Consider the following 25,177-nt stretch of genomic DNA (forward strand, 5'->3'; position numbering starts at 1 on the left):
TTTAGGTAATTCTCAGAGCTTTATTTCTTAAGTTGTTCTGAAAATCCAGGTCTTGTAATCCCGTATGGCAACAATTCCATGGAGGCAGGCTGTTTCCTCAGTGGAAATGTTGACCACCACCTGCAAACTGAGAAACAGCGGAAACTATGCTCTGGTAAAAAGCAATAATGGACACTGAGGAAGAGCATTTTAATATACACCTCCCTGAACAGTAAGAGAGTGTGATTCAAATGGTCTGTTTTTTTAGAGAGAAAATCCCAAATCATCTTCTCTAAAGTATGTGTTGAGCTTTTGAAAGTCTTCCCCTTCCCCCTCCTCCCTGCCCATCTCTACAATAAGTACAATTGTTAGACAAAGGCAGGTCTTTGTGCTCCAAATTTAATACATAGTTTTTGACCCACGGAGTGATAAGCTGGAAAATAAATGGCTGGATTTTCCCCAGTGTTGAAGAACGCCTTTCAGATTGACTTGGGAACTTGCCTATTCTTGCCTGCCCACCTGGCTTTCACTTTGATATCCCTAACATTATCATAACTTTTATTGTCCTTTCATGTCAGTCAAGCCTTCTTCAGTAAATTACTTTCATTTATACATCCTCTCCTGCTGTTTGGTCTCATCATCATCTAAGATTTAAGGTGAAAAAGTTTCTTCTCTTTGGCAGGGTAGGAGGTGGAAATTACTATGTGAACAGCAAACTACAGGTTACAAAAATAATATGTCATTGTATATCACCTAGTGGAGCCCTAAATCAATTCATTAGTTTGTATAAAGCTTTTGTGTGCTTTTTAACTGCATCATATCCAAGCTGATTGCACATTTGCTCTAAGTTCTTTTTTTTTCTTTATGTCGTCAACGTTCATGATTCTTATATGTTTATGCTGAGTGTGTTTCTAAAGATTGTTTTTCTTTCTTTAGAGGCTTGGTTTATGTTTTTTCCTCCACTTTTTGACACATCCCTAGCCCCAGGCAGAAGTGTGCATTTTGTTCATGGAAGGTAGACTCAGGAATATTCTTCGCTGTGCAAGGAGTGAAAGGCAAGCTGAGATACGCTGGATTAATGAAAGAGGTACTGAAAAGCAGCTGGTTGATTCATAGCGAGCCATTCACTTGCTTTCATGCTGCTTCATAGCAAAAAAAATCTACAGACTGAACTGTACTATACAGATAATTTATCCTAATGCCAAGAAGCCTCCCACCCTTTTCATGGGCTAAATTTTCTTTTACAGGCATGCCAGGAAAGATTGCTTTTTGGTTGAAATTCAGGAGATTAAGGCAACCCAGGAGAGGCTTGTTTTGAAGAGGACAGAGTTAGTGGAATATATATATTTTTTGTAGTCTTTAGTGAACAACCTGAGAAGTTACTCTTTTGGGGAAACAAGGAAGAGAAAGACAACATTTTATTACATTGTCAGTAACTGCCCATGCTAAAATACCGGTCTAGCCTGACTGCAAAGTACAAACAGACACTGCTTTGATGCAATGATCGATTCTATTATTCCAGCTGAGATTTTTCCCTTTCATTTTTCTGCAGATCTCTTCTGCTCAGTAAATCAAGACCTGTACAAAGGTCCTTTACAGAGCAGATTTGGTGTACAACAATATTAGCCACAACAATATTCAAACAGTCATGAAGCAGTCATCAAAAGTACTGCTCTTCGTTTCAATTCCTGCAAGAAATCAAAATCTTTCAGACAGAGCCAGATTTTAATGAAGGGTGGCTGTTTAAAGTGGACTTACCAAAAGCCTTGGCTGTGCCTGCACTTTTATTTTAAGTATTTGTACCATTAAATATTAATATAGGTCAAATAACTGAACCCCCTGAGCAGATGAAATCTGCACAGTGAAAACAAACACACTGTATAGCACGAGCCAATGTTACCCATAATGTTACTGCATAAATATGCAAATACAGACCCCAATTTCCCCGAACAAGTTTTCTTATTGACGTTCTGGGAGAACAAGAAGGAAAATACAAAAATTAAATAGTAGTCATGGCACTGAAACTTTTAAGAGCTGATCCAAGGCTCATGGACTTAAGGCAGCTTTGTCTCTCCTACCTTAAAGAGCTTGCAGTGCGGCAAAACCTGAACCACACACAGTGAAATCACAAAGTGGTGACGCACAGACAAGGCAATGTCGCATTTGGCAGTAAATTTGCCCTTGAGAACATATTACTACAGGAATTAAAAAAAAAGTGGAATAGATATGCTTGATTTTTATGAGGATCTCCTGGATAATTTTACTACGGGTTCCCAATTTTTGCCGAGGTCCTGGATGCAGCTCCCCTCAGGCAGGCGGGCTCTGTAAGGTGCCTTTGGAACCAAGAATTGTGGTTTTTCAGCATGACTGCTGCTGCTGAGAAATGTGGGAGGTCCTACAAGAATGTGGGAGATGTCCTGGGTCTGGGACCTTGGTGAGGTCCAGGCAAGATGTACTCTTTGTCCAGCTCATACCCAATGTTTTGAGGAATATTGATGAAGAGCATGAAATAAAATGGAAAAGGAGGAGAAGTACATAGCAAGGATGGAAACTGAGAGTTTCTTGAACTGATTAGTATGTATACAGCCTCAAACAATAGTCTGGAATTAGGAATAACTTTATTAAAATTATAGCACTGGCATTACAAAGTTGTACATTCAAAATAATGAGTGAAGTTTCTCCCGCAGTTACAAGAACACTTAAAATAATAGATTTTTCTTTTTTAAACTTCTGGTTCTAAGGCTTTAAATTATGCTAATTAATATTTCTTGCTTAATTCAATGTTTTAAGGTTTTCTTAAAAAAAATGTGAATCCTATCTAATCCCATGCCTTCAGCAGCTGAAATTGTTAAGAACAATACTGATGCTATGAAAATGAGAAACCTTCACATGAGGCAATGTGGATTCCTATGGCCACAATATTCTGACAACACACACAAAAGTGGATGTAAAAGTCCAATTTCAAATTTTAAAAGTTAACAGTTCCACCACCTAAGCTGCAATTTACCATTTTTCACTTGAGAAACATGCTATTACTGATCTGAAAGCTGGTAAAAATTACTTAAAACCGTTCCCATTTTAACTGCAATCTGACTGCAATAAGAGATCATGTTTGGGAGCAAATAATACAGAAGGACATGTATTTACTTCGGAGGGGTAGAAACTAGATTTTCAGCTTCCTCTGATGCTGTGAAATGTTCTCACTCAGTAAAGAAACAAAACCAAAACCATAGAAAGATTTCCTCCACAAAGAACAGTACAGGTTGCTCAAAATATTTAAAATATTAAGTAGAAATATTTCAGATATTAAGAAAAAATATTTACATAGAAAAAGCAATATTTTTTGTTTTGAAAGTAAGTTCTGGAAAAAAGTTAAATGTTCAAGAAAAGGCCATAGGATAGATACTTTTCATGTAATTTAATTTTTTTTTAATAGGATTTTTCCACCTTGTTGACATCTGTATTTACGTGAATTTTTCTTATTTCTTGTATTTTGATTAAAAGTTTTAATCAGTTTTTCTAATTATATGCAGCATCCTGGAGGCTGCTTTTTAAAATGTAACCCAAACAGCCCAAACACTGCACATTGGCGTGCTGATGTGAACGAGACAATGCACGCCTGGCTTAAAACCAAGTGCTCAGCCCTTCCAAAGCGCACTGATTGGAGTCATAACCACCCAGCTAAACTGAAGCTGGTAATTAAAAATATGCAAAATGGTTTGGAAATAATGTGGATCTCTCTGAATGTGGATTTTGAATATGGGTGTCTCTCACATGGGTAAAGTGGATAATTGCCTGCCTATCCCGCTTCTATTCATGGCGAATAATTGAGTTGTTGTCAAACACTTCCAACACTGCCTATCACAATAAATATGAGAAGACAGAGGGGCTCTTTGAATAATCTCATTTTTGCGGCTGAGGAAGCTGTTTCTTTTGTATTTGCCTGGGGAATGGCATAGCAACAGGAAATGAGAAAGACAGAAAGAATGGAGAAAGCGCTGCAGACTTTCCTTTGTTTCTTTATTTTGTTTCACTGCATTGCATATAAGACTCCAGTCCTACACCTGTGTTTCTGCAGGGCCTTCTTTTGTGCAAAACCCCGTGGATCGCTCATCACTGGAGCGGTGGCAGGAGCTGGGTGAACAGGGAGAGTGGGGTAGGGACCAGGGGTGCCAGACACACGTGGGGAGCTTTGCACAGGTCCCCAGCCTGTAACTCACGGCATGTTTGCCAGGGAAGCCGGGCACGTTTGGGTGATGATTGAACAACACCACGCTCTCAGGCTGCAAAATTTCACCCGTGTGACTGAAAGCCATCGGAGTGCAAAGGGAGCGGGCTTGTACGTGACAGATGCAGCCCGTCTGCATGGGGATGGGTGTTGCTGTATCCGAACGAGCTCTGGCACTGCAGTGGGCTTACAGATCTCTTACAGACAACCACGGCTTTGCTGCTCCAACACCCTGTCCCATAACACCCTGCCTTCGCAGGCCCTTCCACCGCCGTGCCACTTCAGCGGCATTTCCTAAGCCCCAATTCCCCGCACTGTCACAGCTCTCCATATGCTCCTGCAATCCCCTTTTCCCCATCTTTTAATTTTTTCCCTTCCTCTGACAGGTGGATTCCTCACTGGCTTCAGCAGGTCTTTGAAGTTTCCTTCGTGGTGCCACTTTGGGAGGGTTATTTTGTTCAGCACGCTTGGACTTTTACACAGAGACAGGCAGCGGATGCAGGTTGGGTGGCTGGGGCATTTAAAAGGCAGAAGTGATGCTCCCAGAGATGTGAAGAAGACAGGTGCATTTTTTTTGGCCTCTGTTTGAGGCTCGCTGGCTTGCAGTGTGGGTGGAGACAACCTGATGTCTCAAAACAGTCGCAGCAGGTAGCGCCTGCTCTTTCCTGTGTGCTTCCCACAGAAACTCTGACATTTCATCCTGCCTTTCTTTTCTCACATTTGACTTTTAGTTTTGCTCTGAGGTGTCTCTTCTCCAGCCTCTCTCAGTCTCTTTCAACTGATTTCTTGAATGATAAAGCAGGCTGAGCCTGAGGAGCAGCTCCAGAAAGAATTACTCTCACATCTCCATCTTCAGATTTTTCTGAGGAACAGGATCTTGCCTGGACACATGGTGATGAGTTTCACAAAAATTCCCTTTCACTATTAGGGTCTTGAGATTTCTGCTCCTACCCTTACTGTTAAGGAGAGATTAACCCACAGATGCTGCGGCAGAAATCTGTTGCGCGTTGCGGTAGCTGGAACAAACCTTTGATATCTGGGAGCTGATTCAGCAGTCATCTTCAAAGGGCTCTCGCCGTCAGACAAGCTTTTGCCACAGTAATAATGCAGCAGTCGGAGGGCCTGGAGATGGTTTTGTCTGTGCAGCATCGCCTGTGTAGAGAATAAGATGCACTTGAGTCCTATTACAGTCCCTGGCAATTAGGCAGAGTGAAGCATCTCCAAAATGCTGCTGTTCATGCGAATTAATTAATCCTCTACCCCTGAGACAAGTGTTGTTCCTCATGTTTTGATGGCAGTGGTTAGCAATCGGCGGTGCAGGCAGCTGACCTAGCCGAGTGTGTTTGTAGCCCCAGGCTGCTGGGGAGAGGAAGAGAGGGCTGAGGCCACCTTTCACCTGGGCAACTCAGTTCCTGGGTGGAGGAATCCTCAATTCCAGAGGCCACAGAGCAAGCACACAGCACTGTCAGCCCTGGTTGCAAGCAACCAACCACAATATCTCTTTCCATACTGTAATTGTCAGTGCATTTTAATAAATTCCTGCAGGGAGACGTGCCACAGAAAACGAGTAAGTCAAACAAACTGGAAAGCAGATCAGCTTTGCACTGTCATTTATATTGGAAGAGTAGGAATGTTAAATCCCTTTTTCCACAAATCCCTTTCAATAAATCAGTTTTGGAGCAACGCAGCTGGTTGTCGGGTGCTTTAGTGGTGCTGTACTTCTCAATGACTCTCTGTACTAAGAGATGTTCTTGAAAGCTATGCTAAAATAGACCAGGCAATTTTGGAAAAGAGAGGTGTGTATCCAAATAGCCGGAGTGAATGAGTTCATTCTATATATCAGGGAAATGCACAGCAGGGAAAGGGTGGCCAAAATTATAGGCCAGGTAATTTCAAAATGTTCTTGGCTTGCTCCACAAACAGGTGTGAATCTGTTGGACGCATTCGAAGCAAGTTGAATTCAGATGCGAAGCGAGAGCCTTTGAGAAGCCCTGGGTGAGACAAGGGAGGAAAACCTAGCTCCTGCTCGTTAAAATAGCTGTGCCTGGGAGCTTGCTGGCTACACCTGCTCTGTAGGAGGACTGGCAGTGCTCTTGGCAGGGCACAGGTTGACCGCTGTCTTTTGAAAGCAGGTGTAATACAGGGAGGCGCTCCCCAAAATGATCATATGCACAAGGTGTCCTGGACAGTGCAGAGTGCACTGGCAGTGATTTGTGTCAATGGATAAAAGCACTACGAGGAAAGCATGAAATGGAGGTGACAAGAAAATTGGGCAGCCCGGTGTGGTCGACGTACCTTTCACTGGCCCTGTTCTAACACGTAACCCAGCGTGGCTGCTGAGCTGGAAGGCTCCATCCCTTTCCGCTGCCCTCACTCCCCTTAGTTTTGCAGGGCTTATCTTTTCACATGGTGAAGCCAAGTCCCAGGATTTTCATTTGGCTCCAAATGATCTGGGAATGTTATCAGCCCCTATTGATGCCCTTCAGGGCAAGATACTTTGGTTGCCACTTAGCTCTCCAGCTTGGCTTAGAGGTGTTCAAGCAAGGGGAAGAAGGAGTCAAAGAACCCCAACTAAATCTTGTAGGATTTTGTTGAACTTCCATTTTCTTTTCTCATTTTTGAACCTTAGAGATCTATGTTGCATTCAGTCATGTAACTACACAAATTAAAAACTCAACTTGGCAAAAATCACCCCAGAGTCCTTTCTTTATTGGCATCTTTCCTGGAATGCCAGCTGTTTGAGCAAAGCAGAGAGGGCAGGCTCTGCTGATTTCCCTACCCTTGCAGATACCTGCTCCAGATTTGTTTTTTTTAAGAAATAATTTAGCATACAGGTGGTTTTGGGGTTGAAAGTTGCTGGTTTTTTTGTAGATTGCCAAGACTGATGCGACATCAGGTTTGGATCCAACTGCTAGCATCAGGGAACTCCAGTTTTAGCAAAGGATGCGGTTTGAAGTCCATCTTTGAATTCAGTTGCAGATAATTTGGTACAGGAATAAACCAGTAAATGTTTTCCTCTGAACTGCCGTTCAAATGAAATAAGTTCCATATCATGAATGGTGATTAGCAGAACTGATTTTGTTATGACAAAAAAAAAAGAAATGAAAAGTGCCAACATTGAAATCTGTGAACCTTTTCTAGGTTCACATGTTGGAAGAGATACACATTTTTAAATGTTAGACATTTAAAGGGTTTTCAGATTCCTGATGTACAGCAGAATGCGGTAAATCACTTTGGATTCACGCGGCCACACTCCCCCATAATGCCACTACACATTCATTAGCTGCATAACAGATACCTCTGCTGAAAGTTGTATTTTTGTTTCCCTGTAGTGCTCTTAGAATTACTGGGGCATGCTGATTGATTCCCATTACTGAAAGCTTCTATCACATAACATGTATGCAAGGAAATCAGCCCTAATTGAGAGAGAGGAGGTTAACCAGGGGAGCATGAGAGATAACGGTGATAAATTGAAATCGAGGGGGTTCCAACTAACAAAAGAGGGTTTGTTTTTTTTTTAAAAAAGTCACCATGAGACCTGTCTACTCGCTCCAAGAGAGCCTACATTTAGAGGGCTGGGCTGAACAAAGCCTTGGGCAACTTGGGCTGAATTCATTGTTGTTCCTGCTCTGAGCAGGAGGCTGGATCAGAAATCTCCTGACGTTCCTTCCAATCTGAACTCTTCTGTGCTTCTGCAAGAGATTGCCAGTAAATGGCCAGGTTTCCAGGTTTCTATTACCAGGAGTTCAGCTTTTCAGTACAAATAGCCATTTTTTTTTCAGAAGTTTTGGGAGCTAAAGTCCTCAACAGTTGACCCTGACTGTCCTCCTACACACCTCTCTACAGCTCTGCACGAGCACTGTTTACTGCCCCTTCCTGGCCATGATCTGGTGTATCAACAGCAGCACCTCCACAGCGGTGTGGGAGGCTGTTGCTATTACATGTAACAACATTAAGCTGCTTTTCCTCCAATGGCATGTTTACATTGACAGATCGGTACATCTCCAAACCAGCAGCTCAGTCCTTACTATCAAGCTTTGACTTATGACTAGGACAGGACCAAGAATTTTGCGCAAGCTGAAATCAACATATAAAGGAAAACCGGGTTAATTAGCAAGACCTTGACTCTGACTGCCGCGGTACAAAGTGTTGGGGAAAGGAGGATGCACAAGTTTCAGTCTCTCTCTGTCCACACTTATGAAAAAGCCCTGAGTCACATGCTAGCAGAACCGATCAGGGTGAGGGTATTTAGTGCCAGTGGACAAGGATGGCAGGGTGAAGATACAGCCATTGCCCTCATCCACGTAGACAGAAAGGCTTTGACACAACAGGTTTGAAAAGGAAGAAAATTCCTGTTGATCCAGACCAAGTAAATGCTTTGCAGTATTTGCTCGCTATGCCTCACAGATATGAATCCTTCTTTCAATATGCAGCACTGTCAGCACAACCAGAATGGCAAGAAGATACCATGCGAAGTGCACAGCAAAGTAGTACGGAATATTTTTTTCAGTCCACAGGGTACTTCTTCCCACTGAATCTATCTACCGCTTTTAAAGTGACACTATGCTTTTAATGAATACTTTCTTGCCATTGGAGCTGCCCTGTATAGGAAGGCAGGTAAGGATTAAACATTAGACTAGTCATAGAAGGTCCTTGATGTTGTCAAAAATCTGGAATTCACTGGGGCAACCTGGTGCAGCCAAAGGGATGCACCGAGTCCCCCTCCTAATACTACATCAAAACGGGGGCAAAAATCAGAAAGGTGACCCAGCCTGTAGGCACTTCAGGCAGATCACTGCAAATAGAGGCTAGCTAGGAGACACAGAAGTGACATACAGCCAGAAAGTAGCTGGTCCCTGCAGAGCCCGAGTGCTGTCCCAGATAAAAACCCCGGCCTGGTTCTTCCCCGAGCGCCTGCTCCGCTCGGCTGCCACCCCCTGCGGCTGCAGCAGAAGTGCTGCTCTCTGAGGCCAGCTTTCTGTTGTGTTTGGCACACAATAAGGCCCTGAAAATAATCTCTTGTATTAGCTGAAGCCTTTCATGCCAACTTCGTGATCCCTCTGACATATTTGCTGCCAGCTTTCGGTGTCAGTGTGTTGGCCAGTGTCTCAAAGCCGTTACATTTTTAACGCTGCACAATGCGTACCTTCTCTCTGTGCGTCCCTTTTTTTTTTGTGGATGAGCAGGACTCAGGGAATTTGGCTGGATCATCACTTTCCCCAGTAAAGACTGGGGACTGATGGAGAAAATGATCTGTTATCCCCTACAGTGTGTACCAAAATGGCATGTGGTAAGTCTCGTTCTGATTTCTAAAATGCTGGATAACAGCCACCGACTCTGCTCCTCCAGCCCCATACAAACTCTTCGGGACTGTCAGTTCTCCAAGGCCTTATTTGAACAATTCGCTGAAGAATTGGAAGGGATAAGGTGATTTAAAAACATAGTGAAATTTTCCAAAAAACTCAGGAAGGTTATTGTTGTTTTTTACCATATTAAGAAATAACTCCAGTCCATAGAATAATAGTATCAAAATACTGAAGAGAATTCAAAGAGCAAAACTGAAGCAACAAAAGGATGAAAGCATCACAACAGAGAAAAATAGAAAGGGGCCGCTATGGCAGAAAGTCCTGAGGAGCATCAGTGACCAGAGATCACGGTCCAGACAACACTGGACATGCACCTGCAGAGTAACCCAAGCCATTCATCAACTGGAAAATGAAATAGCATCTGTGTTTTTCTTTAGCTCAGCCTGCTTTCCTGTACTTGAGCCCATCACCGAATATTTGGCTACAAGGGATTGAATATCTCAGGTGGCATTTCACTGATACAACGAAAACAGTGAAAGGTGTATGCTTCTGGAAAAATTCTTGTGACTCAGCATCTCAGCTGTCCTTCATAGTGTTGGTATTTTTCTACCAAATACCATTTGGTCTCTTAAATTAAGAGATCAATCTTAATTTTGTCCACAGATGGGGAAGTTTTGCTATTTCCATTTTGTCTACATGCAAAAAATAAAAGCAAACTGTAATTTATTTTTTTGGACAAAATGAGTTTGGGTTCTTTCACTTTTCTTTTGGCATTCTTTCCTGTTGACAGCATGATTTGCACAAAATTACATTCTGTTGATAAAAATGTGCTGAAATGTCTTTCAGTTTCATTGACTGAATGATTTGCAGTAAGAGGTTGACAAAATACATGTTGTCAACAGAATGAAATGGGGCGGGTGGAAGGGAGAATACACTTCAGACATACAGAGCGAGCAGCTATACACTCACTTGATTTGTTAAACACTCTACTCAGAGACTATTAGAAAGGATTTTATAGGATTCAGAGAAGACAATAGTTACTTTGGAAGATCTCATTTGCAAGGATACATCTGGCAGTGGGGAAAAGCATAAAGAAAGCTAATGGGGGCAGAATTTGGCCAGAGATCATTGCAAGGACTGTTATACTTCTTTAGATGTCTTTCTATCCAAATAAATTTCCTCCATTAAGTTTACAGATTTCCTCATTCAGCTTTTAAGGGAATACTTGTGCTGGAAAAGAATGAGACAGGGAAAAGAAGTATGTTAAAATTTATGAAAACATCTGTTGGAAGTTCTGAGAAAGATGCTTTTGTTTTAATCATCTAAGCAAGATTGATGGATTTTATCAGAACTATGTACCAAAGAGTCCCAAATGTGCTCTTTATCCCAAAGGCAAAGCACTTAAGCATATGCCTAATTTTAAGCATGTGAATTCTTAAAATGGCCTCATTGACTCCAGTGGAAAACTCAAATGCTACAAGCTGAGTATCTTGGATTCTAAGATACTTTGGATTCAGATTAGTGTTAAAGTTATGACAAAATTGTAAAAAAAAAAAAAAATATCTTGAGCATAAACTTAGGCAATTATTATAGTTAGGACCAAGTGATTTTGGTAAAATAAATCCCATTAGGTATATGCAGCTTGTTTTGCTATGGTCAAATACATTAGGATGGATAGTCACTTACTGATAAAACAAGATAAATATTCATTTATTCAGGGAGATTTACTTGATAAACCTTAGGTGTGGTAACACAGAGAGTATCAACCTGGTGGGTAAGCAAAAATATGTTGTTTGTAGTGATATTGCTTCATTTTATCCAAACTTGTTCATTACGCAATATATTTACGGCTTTAAGTCAATTCTGAAAAGAACTTCAGCATCTGTTTTTTTTTCTTAATTGTTTTCTCACAGCAGCGCCCTTTTGTTGAGCACCATGTCTGGCTGTCAGTCAGAGAGAAGGAGGAAGAACAGGAGTCAGATCTGTGCTCTCTTTCAGGAGTGGTTCTGTAGGTGTGGTAATGAGCTGTGGCTTCTTCTGGGAAATTTGGGTTGTGAATTAAATTGCAAATAGTTCCAAGTTTCCATCGCAATGACCAGCTCAATATCCTTTAAAGGTGGCTATGGGTATCAGAACTACCTTAAACCACTATTCCAGAACATTGTTCTCCTTTCAGGATGTAAATGCCTTGATTCCAACCCCACAGTATAAAATCCCACTGGTGGGAGCTGGATCAGGGGAATAAACAATAGTGCTCCATGTGCACATACTCAGTTGATTTCACCCTCCTGTCAAAATCAACTGCATTTTTCTGTTTAAATAACAAATGTATCAAACCAAAGGAAACACCTGTGCAAAATGCTGCTTACAGAGGGGCAAGCCCTGTGTGGCTGGATGCGCTGAGGCACTGCAGAAGCTGAGGAGCAAAGTGGGCTGCAGTGGACAGACTGGAGGAGAGAGGGAGTCCAGTGTGCACCGCAAATTAGAGCAGGCTTTGGATTACTATGATGTTTGTGGTCCTAAAAGAGCTGATTTTTTAGGAGTCCCAGTCTTTAACAGTCTTTAACCTGGAAGCTGGAGGAATGAGTTGAGGAAGGACCAGACATATAAGCTAAGAGCATCTTCATGGCACTATCATCTCTTCTGTTCTGATGAGGAGACCAACCTTCACGATGTTTTCAGACAGGCATTAGCCAGGTGACCAGATGCTGTCAGCTTTGACTCATTCCACTCATTGCACCTGGTGGCTATTGATTCCTATTTTTGGAAAGCCTTAATACACATTGCACGTGCCCTTTTTGACTGGAAACGCTGTTAATGGCATTTAACAGTGCAAGAGTCACAGCTGCAAAATAAAATGTTTTACAGAAATTTTAGAAATTGATTTTGCTTTTTTTTTTTTTTGGCCATGAAAAAGCTTTCACTGTTTTGCTTGAATAATATAATAATTCTTTTAGCTCTTAAGCAGTAACTGTCATCCAACAAACTAAGAGTTGGAAGTGCAGACTTAGGATGGGATGGTGTTTTATGTTATGATGTATGCATGTCTTTCTGCTGAAAATTGCATGTGCTTAGGGCTGGCCTTACATATTGGGCAAATGTGGGTGCCTGTCCCAGTAGAACAACAGTCCAGGTAGATTGCTGTCCATGAACTCATGAAGAAGTCAGCTGGAGTGAGGATGTAACACAAATACTACTGTAAAATACATTGTCTAGAAGGAAATCTGCATGGCAAAAAATGCTACACAAAAGTGCTGGGTTTTCTATAAGCCATGGGAAAAATAGAGTAGTAGAACTGAAGTGAAATGGAGAAGTCTAGGTCAAATTATTTCAAAACATATAAGCTGTCAAAAGAAGTCAATCAAAGAAAAATTTACAGTTTAATTTAAAACACAGCCAGGTAGATTTTGCTGGAAGAGGGAGAATGCTGGGGTACAGCAACCAAGCACAGAGCTAGGGCTTACCTAACCGTAGAAGAGGATGGAGTCTGTCAGAGCATTTTCTAATTCTGCTTCTATTATCTGAGTGTAGAGCAGATGACAAATCTGTTAGTTCAGAGTGTTGACACAATACACTTTTATCACTTTTTGTCAACAGAACATAATTGTGTTCAGATTACCCCATCGCAGGGGAATAGCCATAAGATCATGCTGTCCATAAAAATAAATGTCATGTTCTATTTCTGGGAAAACAAGAGGGAAATAGGAAAAGCAATGCAAGAAAAGAAAAACCTTGAACAAACTCTATTCTTTGGACAGAGTTTTAGTTGTAAAGGCACTGTGATAGAGCAATTGTTCACCCAAATCTGACACCCTCAGCCCCCTATGTTAGATGCCAAGCTCCTGTGCTTCTAATGTGTTTCCTTCTGTACCACTCCATCCCATTGAATCCAAACACTTCAGTGCTCTCTTCCAGCGGTCTTCTGTAACCGATGCCAACTATGAATCATGAGCAGTGTGTCAACAGCAGGAATTACAGAAACCCATCAAGGAGAGAGAGAGATGTTCCGCGGGGCTTGCACATGGTCAGGGAGCGGAGGAGCGAGCCTGATGGCAAGGCTTAGATGGCACGGAGGTCTCCAGTTTGAGTTATCTCTCTGCCTGCCTTTGTTGTTGGACTTCAGAGGTGACCTTGCCAAAAACTAGAAGTACGACCCCTTTGGGGAGATATTAGTTGTGGGGCTATCAGTATCTCTCTCTCAAGCTGGATGCCCTCTGCCTATGGGAGGGAAGGTGCTAAGTTGCACCTTGCTTTGTTCCCACAGAAAATCATTCCACCTCAGGCATCTATTTCCTCGATAAAATGCAAACTCAGCTGCAGAAACATGTTGCATTTTTCACGATTAAGCAAAGCGAGAACTAGTATTTTTAATAAAGCAGATGGAAATATTCAGTTGGCTTCATTCTAATGGAAATAAAATTCTGCCCATCCATCATCTTTTCTTGCGACACTCTGGAGACAGCTGTAAATGGAAATTTGAGGGCTGAAGGGGTTTTGGGCAGGTAACGGTGCTCGTGCACAGCAGACAAAGGGGATTAGTCAGTATGGGGAGGAACCAACATCACTTTGTGCTCTGTCATGGTCCAACACAGGTGCAGTCTCTCCTGATTTCCTGTAGCAATTACATTATGAATCACAGCAATGCATTCAGATTTAAAAATAGAAACATATTGTTAGGGGGAAGAAACAAACAAAGTCTGCTGTCAAAATCCAAACTCCATCTCCCTTGGCCCGAATTTTCTTCCCATAAAGTCATGTCATGTCTCACACCTTCCCATTAGTTTTTGACATGCTACTTTACCAACTGAGAGACCCAGAGGGGATAGGGGTTGTGGGAGCCTTAAAAAAGAAATAATTCATCTCCACTGAGAGTAACATGCTGCCACATATCACTCAGTGTTGCATCAATAGACTGATGGAGTCAGGAGAGCTGACTGAGAAGGAAACAGGAACTAGCTTGAGATGTTTGATGATGAAAACTGAGGTATTTCGAATCTCCAGTGCCCATTTGCTATGCAGTCTGCTCAGATGCATTCAGTGTGATTACAGCACCCAGACAGAAGAGTGTCATCTTCTATGCTCTTGGTGCCACTTTTATGGCAATTTAGAAAATGATCATATAGAGACGGAAACTGATTAGTTAACACACAGCCTTCGTGTATTCTGTTCATGCAAAGCTTTGAACTTCTGGAAGCTGTCATACTGAGAAAACGTCTATCCCATAGGTAGCTATGATTATGCTGCTGTCTGTGTTATTTACTGAGTGACACTGTATGGGAGCTTTGCGCATGACACGGAGAGTCTCCAGTCTAGAGGTGCAGCTACGTCTTAGATGCAGAGGAGGTGCTCATTAAAGCAAGAGGCTGTTGGGAGAAAACATCTGCCATTCTCCTCTAATTGCTGTCAGCTTTGGAAAAGGGTAGCTGATACCGTGTCTAAGCCTGAAGCCCAACAGGGCTGCTGTTCTGGTTTGAGTTTTCACTCCTGCAACCCAAAAAAAAAGTCATTTAGGCTTCGATCCAGAGTGAAAACTGACCCTGCCAGCTTCCCACAGGTTAATTGTGAGCAGCAAATAGACTGTCCTCTCTACATTACCCAGCCTAACTCTCCTCCTTGACCTTGCCTGTGTCTCTTCTACAGCAGCATCATGCAGTGGTGGAGCCTGGTCTTCTGTGCCATTTCTCAGCTCACCCACATGCACTGAAGCTGCTTGGTAAGGGAACTGTTTTTTTGCTTGCACAACTGAAATAAGGTAGGAAGAGTATAAAAAGCACCCAAAAGCCCCCAAACCCAAATAATGGTCAAATCCTAGAGATAAGGAACAATATGCATTGCTCTAAATAATTTGCAGGAGGCACGCAGCCATAGCAGGGGGTACAGCAGCCTGCAACCCATGGCTGGCAGTTCGCTACTCTAACTGAGCAACTAACGAACTTACCCTCTCCGAACATCTCAGCACACTCCTCTTCGGTGGGACACCCAGCCATGGAGCTTCACTCTGTGATTTGCAGCCAGTGGTTTTTTTTTTTTTTTTTCTCCACAGTTTCCATAAGCTACAAAGCACATGGTGTAATTGCCCCCTGATTTGGGTGCTGAGATATCTATAAGAAAGGATGGGAAAATGGCCATACACGCAGCTAGGTACCCAGAGGAACACCACTGTCGGTGAGGATTCAGTGAGGGCAGCTGGGAATTAAACTGATGTTTCAAAGAGAGAGGAGGATAAGGTGTCATCTGGTCACAGCTGTTCAGCTGCTCAGATGAGACACAGAGGGTTTTTCAGGTGGAGCAGGCAGGAGGGAGGCACTGAAACATGTTTTCATCTTTGCTTCTGGAGAGTCTAAATGAGATTGCAGCAGAGTAACAGCAACAGATGTTCTCTCCAGCCACTGTGTCAACATCCAAAAAATCAGTATGACAGGTAGGTGTCACCCCCTGAAGTATCATATTTGACAAAATGGCCCTAGAGCAGATGGGTAGCTTTAGATAATTGTTTCTGCTCCATGACGGGTGAGAAGTGTCCCAGCTCTCAGGAGATGCATTCAGGACTGTCTGCCATCTGATCCTGATAAATTATGGCTGAGTCTTAGATGTAGCCCTCAAATTGACAGGGGATAGAAGTGTTGTTGGGCAGATCATGGCAGCTCAACGGAGAAGCATAAAAAACATATGAAGCTTTGAGACTACAACAGTATAACTTGTATATATTGAGAAAAAAGCAACATTCCCCATCTCTGATTTGCAACTTAAAAGGGGAAACTTTCCTTTTAATTCGTGAAACAAACATCCCTGACCTGCCATTAAGTTTGGCTTACTGGAAATTTTAAAAGAAACCTTTAGTTCAAAGTAGCTGAACACAATGCCTTATTTTTGCATAATCCCTGGTGCCAAGGTCTAAAATAGAGCACTTTTTGAAAAATTAGAGGCTTTAAAAATAAGACATCAGCATCTCTCTCCAATTTCGTAGTCACCATTGTCTTTCTCATCTATTTTCTCTCTTTAGTAAAAAAGACTAGTTAGTTGGTATGAAACACAACTTGAAGACTCCAGTACAAAAAAAAAAAAAAAAGAGAGAGAGAGAGAAGAAACTAATAAATGATTCTGCTTGACACCTTAGCTAGTAATATGAATTTCAACACAGCCACAGTTCAGTGAGACACTTCCTTATATTTAAGCATGTGTTTGAGTCTGTTAGGATTCAGCTTCCTCATACTTCATTTGTGGGACATAGGTGACTTGAGAATATGTTAAGTTTGTTGGTGATTTGGTACCAGACCAATAAATGCCCTTCACAAGTAGCTGACTAAGTACGTGCAGTTATTTCTCAGATAAAAGGTGTTCAAAACTGTACCATTTGGTTGCTGTGCTATCAGCCCTGCTGATCTTCAAGTGTTGCATTGATTGAAGGACACTGAGGGATAGAAGGAGTCTCTGATAATCTGTCTCTGCATTTATCTACCTAGACTTTGCTTTGTGAACCCTGACTAGCTTGCTGTGATATCTAAGAAGAAAAACAACAGCTCTGCACTGCCAATTTGTGAGTTATGGATGGGAATTAAGTGTTCTGATGTGATGGGCTCCAGTATTGGACAGGCATGCTATGGTAGGGCAGAGGAAAGCATGAGCTAGACATGTCAAACAAATGTGAGAACATCTTCAGATGTGGTCTGGCATTTTAGTAATGATCTTTCCAATGAAGATGTCAAGGATCACCTTGGGTTTTCCAGGGATTACCTGTACCGCTATGACTATGGTGCTCTGGATGGAAACGCAAGACCTGCCTTTGACACAGCAAAGAAAACTGAAGTTCTGGAGCCATTGCTGAGAATTGAAGGAAAACTTCGGAAAATGATGGAATTGACTGGAATCTTACAGTTTTGCAAATGACATTGCTTTGTTTGTGGAAGTCATCCCAAGCTGTGCTTTTTACATCTTTTTCCTCTCTAGTGACTACATATGCAGCGTCGGAGTTAAGTGTGCAAAGGACCTTGCTGGGCAGCTGTAGGTGGTCCTGCTGCTTGTTAAACATGACAGTTGAACGTGTGGATGCACAATAAATGAGTGCAGTTCATCACAGCCTTTAGCAAGCTAATTGGCTGCTAAGCTTCTGAAGGGTCAAAAACATTAGTATCTAGCCCCACTCTGCTCTTTGAACAGCAAGCGGTTGGGAGAGAGTCTGATTAGCATGCCTCTTCACTGTTTTCCACTTCGGATACATACTTATGGATGACCTTTTGCTGCAGTGTGTGCGTGAAATGGATGGAGAAATATGCAACCCCTATAAATAGCTTGCAGACAGAGTTAAAGGTTGTACTTAAAACAAAGTGCATAATGTTTTTAAAGTAAATAATCAGGGCTAGCTTTGTGGGTCTGCATTTTAGTTAGAGTTTGAAGCAGATGAAAAGCAGCAGATTTGGTTTTCAGCCTTTCTTTCAGCTCGAATGTGAGCCATAGACAAACTTCAATGTAAGTGCATTTGTATCCAGGCTTGTTCAGTCTGTCGATGGCTGAAAATCCATCAGGATTATTTTTGCAGGATTTACTTTTCGCCGTTGCAGACTTTCTTGCTGAATGATGTGTTACTGATCAATCCTGTAGTTTCAGAAATGTATGTTTTGGGGTACTCTCTTGTCTTATCAGGACAGACCCCAAAAACAACACTAGGTGAAATTATTTACTTGTATGTTTTCTGAAAAGACGCAGAACATCAGAATTGGCTCCAGGAATACTAGTTATTCTCGCTGTTTCAATTTTGAAAACCACTTTTTTTTTTTTTTTTTGTGGTCTAGCTGCAACTGGATGAACTGCTGTCTTGAACCTTCTCCAGAACCCAGATAGATATTTATTTATTATTTAAATAGGGAGCTAAGTGCGGGAAACTCTTAAAATTCCCCAAAGCTCTCCTCTAAAAATAAAGATCCATTAGTTCATCCTTGATAAAGAATTCTTAATTGTTCCCCCAAGTGAAATCAGACTCCTAATTTCTATCTCTCTGAGTTTCCTTCTTGGCTTTCTTTGACCATGGGTGCAGAATTTTTGTCTTGTTCTGCCAGTGACATTCAAGTGTTAAAGTCAAGCTTTGGGAAGCCATGAGGAGGGCAATGTCAGTTCCTGATGTAATCCACATAGTAGCCTGGAATGACCCCCATCCACTCATGGTGACTTGTGTTTGTTTTGGCCAGTGCCTAGAGCTCCATTTTCCCCTCTCTGTCTGGAAGATGTCTTGCATATCCTCCCTGTTTATGATCATACTCGCCTCTGATGTTTCCTCTTTAGCATTGTTATCCATCTTCTGGATTAGACATAAACCCAAGGTCCTGAATGCTCTTAGTCATTGAAGATCTGAGGGCACTTTTCACGAAAGGAGATGACTAACCTCCATGTCCTGGCCACAGGCCAAGTTGGCTAATTATGCTCTGCCTACCAGAAATTCCTCCCGTCGTTTCAATGGCCGTGTTGTTTTTTGCTTTCTGTCCCAAACAGCTATTGAATAGATGCTGTTTTTCACTCCATGCTGCAGTTCAGTAGTGAATGACACTTACAGCTGGTAGCACTTCTTTCTGCTTGTGAAATGCTTTGGGTCTTAGGGGCATGCTAAGGTGCTACATTTTTATTTTCAGAAGAGATGTCCCTACAGCGACTGCCCCCAGTTGCTCCACACCTTGACCTGCAAAGATCCTGCTCCAGTCCCCCATTTCTCCTTACTAGCTATTATTATGTCCACCTATTCTTATCTCTCTAACACTTTATTGATTGATTCCAGTATTTATTCATTTTCCCATCTTACTTTTCTTGATGCCTTTAGAAAGAAGTGGTGGGGAAGGTGCTTAACTATGATGAATCTGCCTATGGTCTGGGAGGAGTTACGTGCATTTCCAGCTGCTGAGAAATCCGGCCAGGGACTTTTTCTATATACAGAAGAACTTCAAATTTAAATGAGTACTGTTAACTCTGATTGTCTTCTGGTTGGTTTTTAGTTTAAAATTAGCTAAATGTATTACTGAATTTTTCTCAGAGTAGGTTCCAAGAAGATCCAGGGGACAGGGGAATGTGGCGAGACTTGGTAGGTAGGAGGGCTGCCCCTGTGAAGCCAGCTGTCTCATACTCACCCCATTACCATCCAAAGGATGTTTTCAGATTTCAGCTTTCACACAGTCAAAAAAGATGTGATGCAAGACAAAGGATACCAGGTCATGCCAAAATGTATGTGGGAATGGTAGAGAGGATGTGTGAAGCACCGGGGATATGCCCAGGGATAATCAGATTTGTACCATCTTTTCTGTTATTTTATATGCTATTTGATCACTGTTTGCCAAAATCAACAACACTGGTTTTAATACAGGTGCCTTTGTTCCCAGAAATCATCTGAATGAAACCTGGGATTATGAATTCTTTCCCACAGTTGTACTGAACCTTGGGAAGCTTTCCATGCAGTGGATAATCCTTTTATTATTTATTTTTTCTTACTCTGTTTGCTGTTATTAGCTTCCTCTGTCCAGCTTTGATACTGCTGTTGTAGGATTTTGCTCTCCTACACCATGGTGGGACAGAGGAGCAATACCCGTTACAGATGGATCTCGTAAGCATGCCTTTGATGCTCAAGTCCAATCCAAATAATACCTGAGATGTTAGTATTACAAATGCTATATGGAGGGGCTGCCTTAGTAAAGTAAAAATCTGAGATCAAGGCTGAAAGAGAAAAAGGCCTTGGAAATCTGCAAATTACGTTCCATGCAAGCCCTTCAGGCACATTCAAACACAGTATATGAGAACTAAGTATGAAAATTGAAGTAATGAAAAAAATTGCCCCAGTTTCACTTTTCCTTTAAAACTTGAATCTCAGCCCAAGATCACAAATAGGTCCTCTCAGGTTTATAGACCTATAAAGAGACCCTGGGCACAGTTTTGAGTAAACCTGGACTAATTGACGGCTTAGTGTTATAAAATACATGAAATCTGTGGTTCGCACAGTTCCAGTGTGAAACTTGTTAAAAGGGAAAGGTTGTTGGTGGTTAATCACATACCTGAGAAGCAAGCGATGAGAGTCCCTCTTAGGGAGGTTTTTTGGGACAAGTCATGTCACATCTTTGTGTATCAGTTTTTCCATCAGTAATGACAGGATGCGAGGGCTTATCTGCCCTACCTGACTGCCTCACTTGAAAAATAGTTTGAAAATCTCTGGGGATGGTGTAATAAGTGTTAAAATTGCCTCATTTGGAGCCTTTTAAGTTTCTGTCTTTGAGGGGTAGGAAATTGCACCTTTCCTACAGTGAAGAGGCAGCAGCTGACCTATTAGTCTGCGTCCTATATAGAGTGATCCATCAGCACCAGGATCAATTTCCTGAAGGTCACCAGCTCTTTTAAATTCTGCCATCCTCTTTGAATTCAGATAGCATGGATTTAGCTTCTCTCTTCCTCACCTGCATATTCCCTTCTTTCTCTTCTGATAAACACAGGCATTGCAGCTTTAGAGATTTTAAGGCCTTTCCCAGATGGAAAAGGTCATTTGTCTTTCGCTACTCAACGCTTCCTTCATGAGTTCATTTAAACATTGCCAGACATCAGAAGAACAGAGCTCAGCTGTAGGGTTATCTACGTCTTATTCCCCATTCTTGTAGGTGGCAAAACTGATCTAGAACAAAACTGTTTGGTTCCCATAGCAATTTACAACGTGTAGTGACCATAGTACTGTACTCTTCCCACTCCTTATCTACACCTGTTATTTCTTCCTTTGCCACCCAGCTAAGAGCTATAATACCGGCATTATTCTGAATGGCATTAAGCAGGCTATTCCCTACGTTTCATGCAGTTTCTCACCATTTTAGGTAAGGACAGGATGTACTTTTAATCTAAGTAGTAAAAAGTGAACACTTTATTAATCAGCCACTTGCCGTTGGAGTCTCAATGAAAAGTTAATTAAAGGAGTGGAATGAGGGGATATTACAGTGCATCTACTAATCTTGGTGCATTATTTATATGAAATCAGTCATCAAAATTAGTCATGTGCATTATCTTGCTGTGTGTGGTCTGGTTTGAAATGGTGTGTTTGTTTCCATTCAGCTCCACTGGATACAGTTAAGATACACATTTGATGTGATATGCAGTTAGATCATATTTTGAAAGTTTATTATGCTCTCTATCTCTCTGTATCTGCAGGCTCAGCACCAAGGGTCCATTAAAAGCTTTCAGCTGAACTTTGCAGCATGTCTGAGATGAGACAAGTGACAAAAGTCATCCTTTCCCATAAGTTAACAGGCACAGCTGCTGAAATGTCCACTGGCGTGGTGCTTGCTGCCGGGATGTCACCTCCCAGCCTTTTGCCACGTGTCAGGGTGCCAGGCGCTGGTGGTGCCTCTGGCAGCGGGCTGCTGGGACAGCGCTTGCACACGGAGCCATGGCCCCTAGAGCCCGGGGACAACAGTGGCTCCGGTGAGAACAAGGGCCCCGTTGTCCTCCCTGGCAGCGGCAGCGGAGGAGCATCGCTGGTGCCCGGACCCGTGCCAGCCTTCAGAGCGCTGCCCGCTCCGTCAGGGAGTACGATCCTTCTAGCTCTGCTGTTAGATACCAGCAAACTCCTGTCTACTGCAGGTATCAGATATCCTGCTTTTTTAAACTTTTTCTCTCACTTTTCTTCCAGCATGTGCACCAAGAAGAATCTAGGCTAACAGAGTAATTTCAGGTTCTTCTTTTGTTCTGGGTGGTCAACAAGCTGCTCCTTCCCTCCTCACCTTGTCTCATCCTCTCCCGCAAAGGAAGCAGATAGAGTTACGAATTTCAGGCGCGGAGAATAGTTTAATGATCCCTCTTTAAGGTCACTGCCAATGCTGTTGCATAAATTCACCTACTAGGGGCTGCTGGAAGAGCAGTGCCCTTAACTGGAGACGGAGGGGTGTAGCGTTACAAAGCGGTGTATGGAAGTTGCCCGCTTAAATCACTGAAGCATTTTAATTGACATTCAGTAACTCTTTCCTTTTCTGAGGGCTGCCTTTAATAGAGTGAGCACCGCTAATGCCGGTCATGGGGTCATGCCGTGCTCCCAGCTACAGCTCCTGGCATGAGCTGCAGTGACAGTGCGGTCCCTGAGAAATGCGCCTGAAAGCTTTGTCTATTCACTGCAAAGGGGCAAATGTGAAATCACAGCCACTCGCTCCAGCACAACACATAGCTGCGAGCAAGTTCAGCTCCGATGGGAAGAGCTGGGCTACGAAAGAAGTGGCTGTGTTGGCTGTGGACTGCCCAGTGCAGTGGAGAGTTGAGGCTCTCTCAGAGTTTTTCCCAGAAGCTGTGGGAGGACTTGCCTGCTCAATTTGAGGAGCAGAGAAAGCAACGCAGGGAGTGATCCCCTTCCCGTCGGTCCTTCCCCACCATTCCTCATTGGTGTCCTTCAAATCTATTGCATTTTCAAATCAGTGAAGGGCTTCTCAAATTTCACATCAGCATCTACTTATTTGAAGGCAATATGTTTTTGCACACACTTTCATAACATGGCAAAAATCAGTATCTCTGGCTTTACTCTGCAACAGCAAGTGGGCAAATACTCTTTCACCATCACACTGCTTTGCTTACTTGTGTTGGCAACTTAAGAGCTTATATAAAGACATAGTAGGGAATTCATGCTGCAGCTCCAGACCAGGTATACTGACCCTACAGAATGAGGATCTGTGCTCTGCACTCTTGAGCATCTTCTATTAGGTACAGAGGTTCTCGGCTAACTATAACAACAGGGACCTTGTCTTTAAGATGCAAAAGGGCTGAATGGAAGAGAGGAAACCCTAAGAAAGGGTATGGTAAAAGTCTAAAATTTATTTTAGACCAAGATACATTTCTGCTTTCTGTATATATTTTTGAAATTTGTTATGTTGACACAAACGAACATCTATAGTTGAGATGCACTATGCTCATGAGGGATTGCAAAGCGGCTTAAGAAACATAACAAGTCTGGTGAGCTAGATGCAGCCTCTCTTGCTCCTGTCAGATAGTGCTTCGCTCTACAAACGGTTAATTTTTTTTTCCAATGTTTACTTCCCTAAGATGTTTCTCCCAGTGGGTGAGAACTGAGATCCTTTTTGCTATGCTTCCTATAAATGAGGGGCTGGGAGAGAACCTCTCAGCTACAGTGTGAATGAATGGGGGGATGCCAGACAAGAAAAACCCTCTTGAAATTTCGGCACAGCTTCTAGCGAGGTGAGGAAGCAAGCCACAGTCTAGATTGTTTTTCCATGTTTTATAACCTTTTCTCATTAGCTTTCTGGTTACAATGACTAAGAATATGGTCAATATCTTCAGTTTCTGACAGAGGAAAGATTCGTCCTATATTCCAAACTCAACTACAGCAGTAACTGTAAAATGGATATCTCTTGATCAAAGATACGTCCCTTCTGACTTTTCTCATAAGATATTAATAAGAGAGAGGCATTATCACATTCCATTTAACAGGTGTGTGGAAGGAAAGGAAATCTCATAATCGTTTAATACCTTCTACAGTAACATCCTTCATCAGCTTTTGCTAATCATGAAGCTGAAGCCATTTTCTATTTTTTTTTCCATTTAAAGCTGAAGAACTTTGGGAGACATCAACAGCAATTTACTTTTTAGGTTTTGCTTTCTTCATGCAAAGGAATGCCAAGGTAACCTCACAGGGTTTCATTTGAAAACAAGAGTTCAGAGGAAAAATACCATGGCTTTAGACCACTGTCTCTGTTAGTTTATTAAAATATTAGTCTTGTAGGTGTGTTAGATTGATTTGCCTTTTGTGGTGTTTAAAAACAGCTGTGAGAATAATGGGTTTCATAAAAAATCATTAACTAGGACGTTACTTTCATTTTTTAACCACAGAACAAAGTGTCACAGCCAGATTAAACAAGCTAGAAAGCATTTGGAGTGCACACAAACAGCTAGCAGTTTTTATATATACCTTAACCATGGAAAATCCTGAAAGATATTAGCCGTCTTCCACTGCAGATTGGTCAGAATCCCCAAGAAAGGTCAGATTGTTCGAAGTGGCTGGTATTTGTACCAGCTGACATGAAAAGGCTGGGTTATTTATAGTGGTTCGCCTGCGTCCCCACAATGCTAGGGGACTGAATGAAATTGCAGAGATGAAAGGACGTTTCAGTCTAACAACTGCAAATAGCTGTAGCTCAGCAGACTTTTAAATTACGGCATTATCAAGTAGGAGAGTTGCCCAGCTTAAGCACAGGTTTTAATCCTTACGGGGGTAACGAGATTTAATAGGAATGTTTTTTGTTTTTTTTGGAGGGGGTGTATTTTATTTTGACAATGTTTAACTCCCTGTGTAGTGCAATCCAAACTTTAGGGCTCCCCTTCCAAGTTTTCCTTATGAGTTGTGTTGTCTTTATCTGGTTATGTCAGCTAGCCACTGTGATGGGGTTTTTTAACTATAGGACTTGGACAGGGAAAGTAGAAACCGGGGTCATATGAGGAGAGTGGTGGGACTGGGAAGAAATGTGGATCCAAGTTCATCAGGGTGAATGCTCATCCTTTTGCTGAATATTTGCCAGGCAAGTGACCCTCCAGAGATCAAGAGGGAGAAAAAGAAGACATTGTTGATGAAAAGAAAAACATTGATAACACTTATGGGAAAAGATAAGAGCAGTAACCGTGGCCAATAGGAGCAAAAGCTCCTGTAAATGGCATGAAATTC

General features: G+C 42.1%; 1 long non-coding RNA gene across 1 annotated transcript; it reads right to left on the minus strand.

Moving 5' to 3' along the window:
* On the minus strand, positions 1 to 24,526 carry LOC147598833 (uncharacterized). Its single transcript, XR_015260225.1, has 3 exons — positions 24,428 to 24,526; positions 15,452 to 15,566; positions 1 to 127 (listed from the first exon to the last, which is right to left on the minus strand). It is a non-coding gene; the product is annotated as an uncharacterized LOC147598833 (long non-coding RNA).
* Between the last annotated feature and the right edge of the window lie 651 nt (positions 24,527 to 25,177).

The sequence above is a fragment of the Chlamydotis macqueenii genome, chromosome 15 (genome assembly GCF_036417535.1).
Source record: "Chlamydotis macqueenii isolate bChlMac1 chromosome 15, bChlMac1.mat, whole genome shotgun sequence".
Classification (NCBI taxonomy): domain Eukaryota; kingdom Metazoa; phylum Chordata; class Aves; order Otidiformes; family Otididae; genus Chlamydotis; species Chlamydotis macqueenii.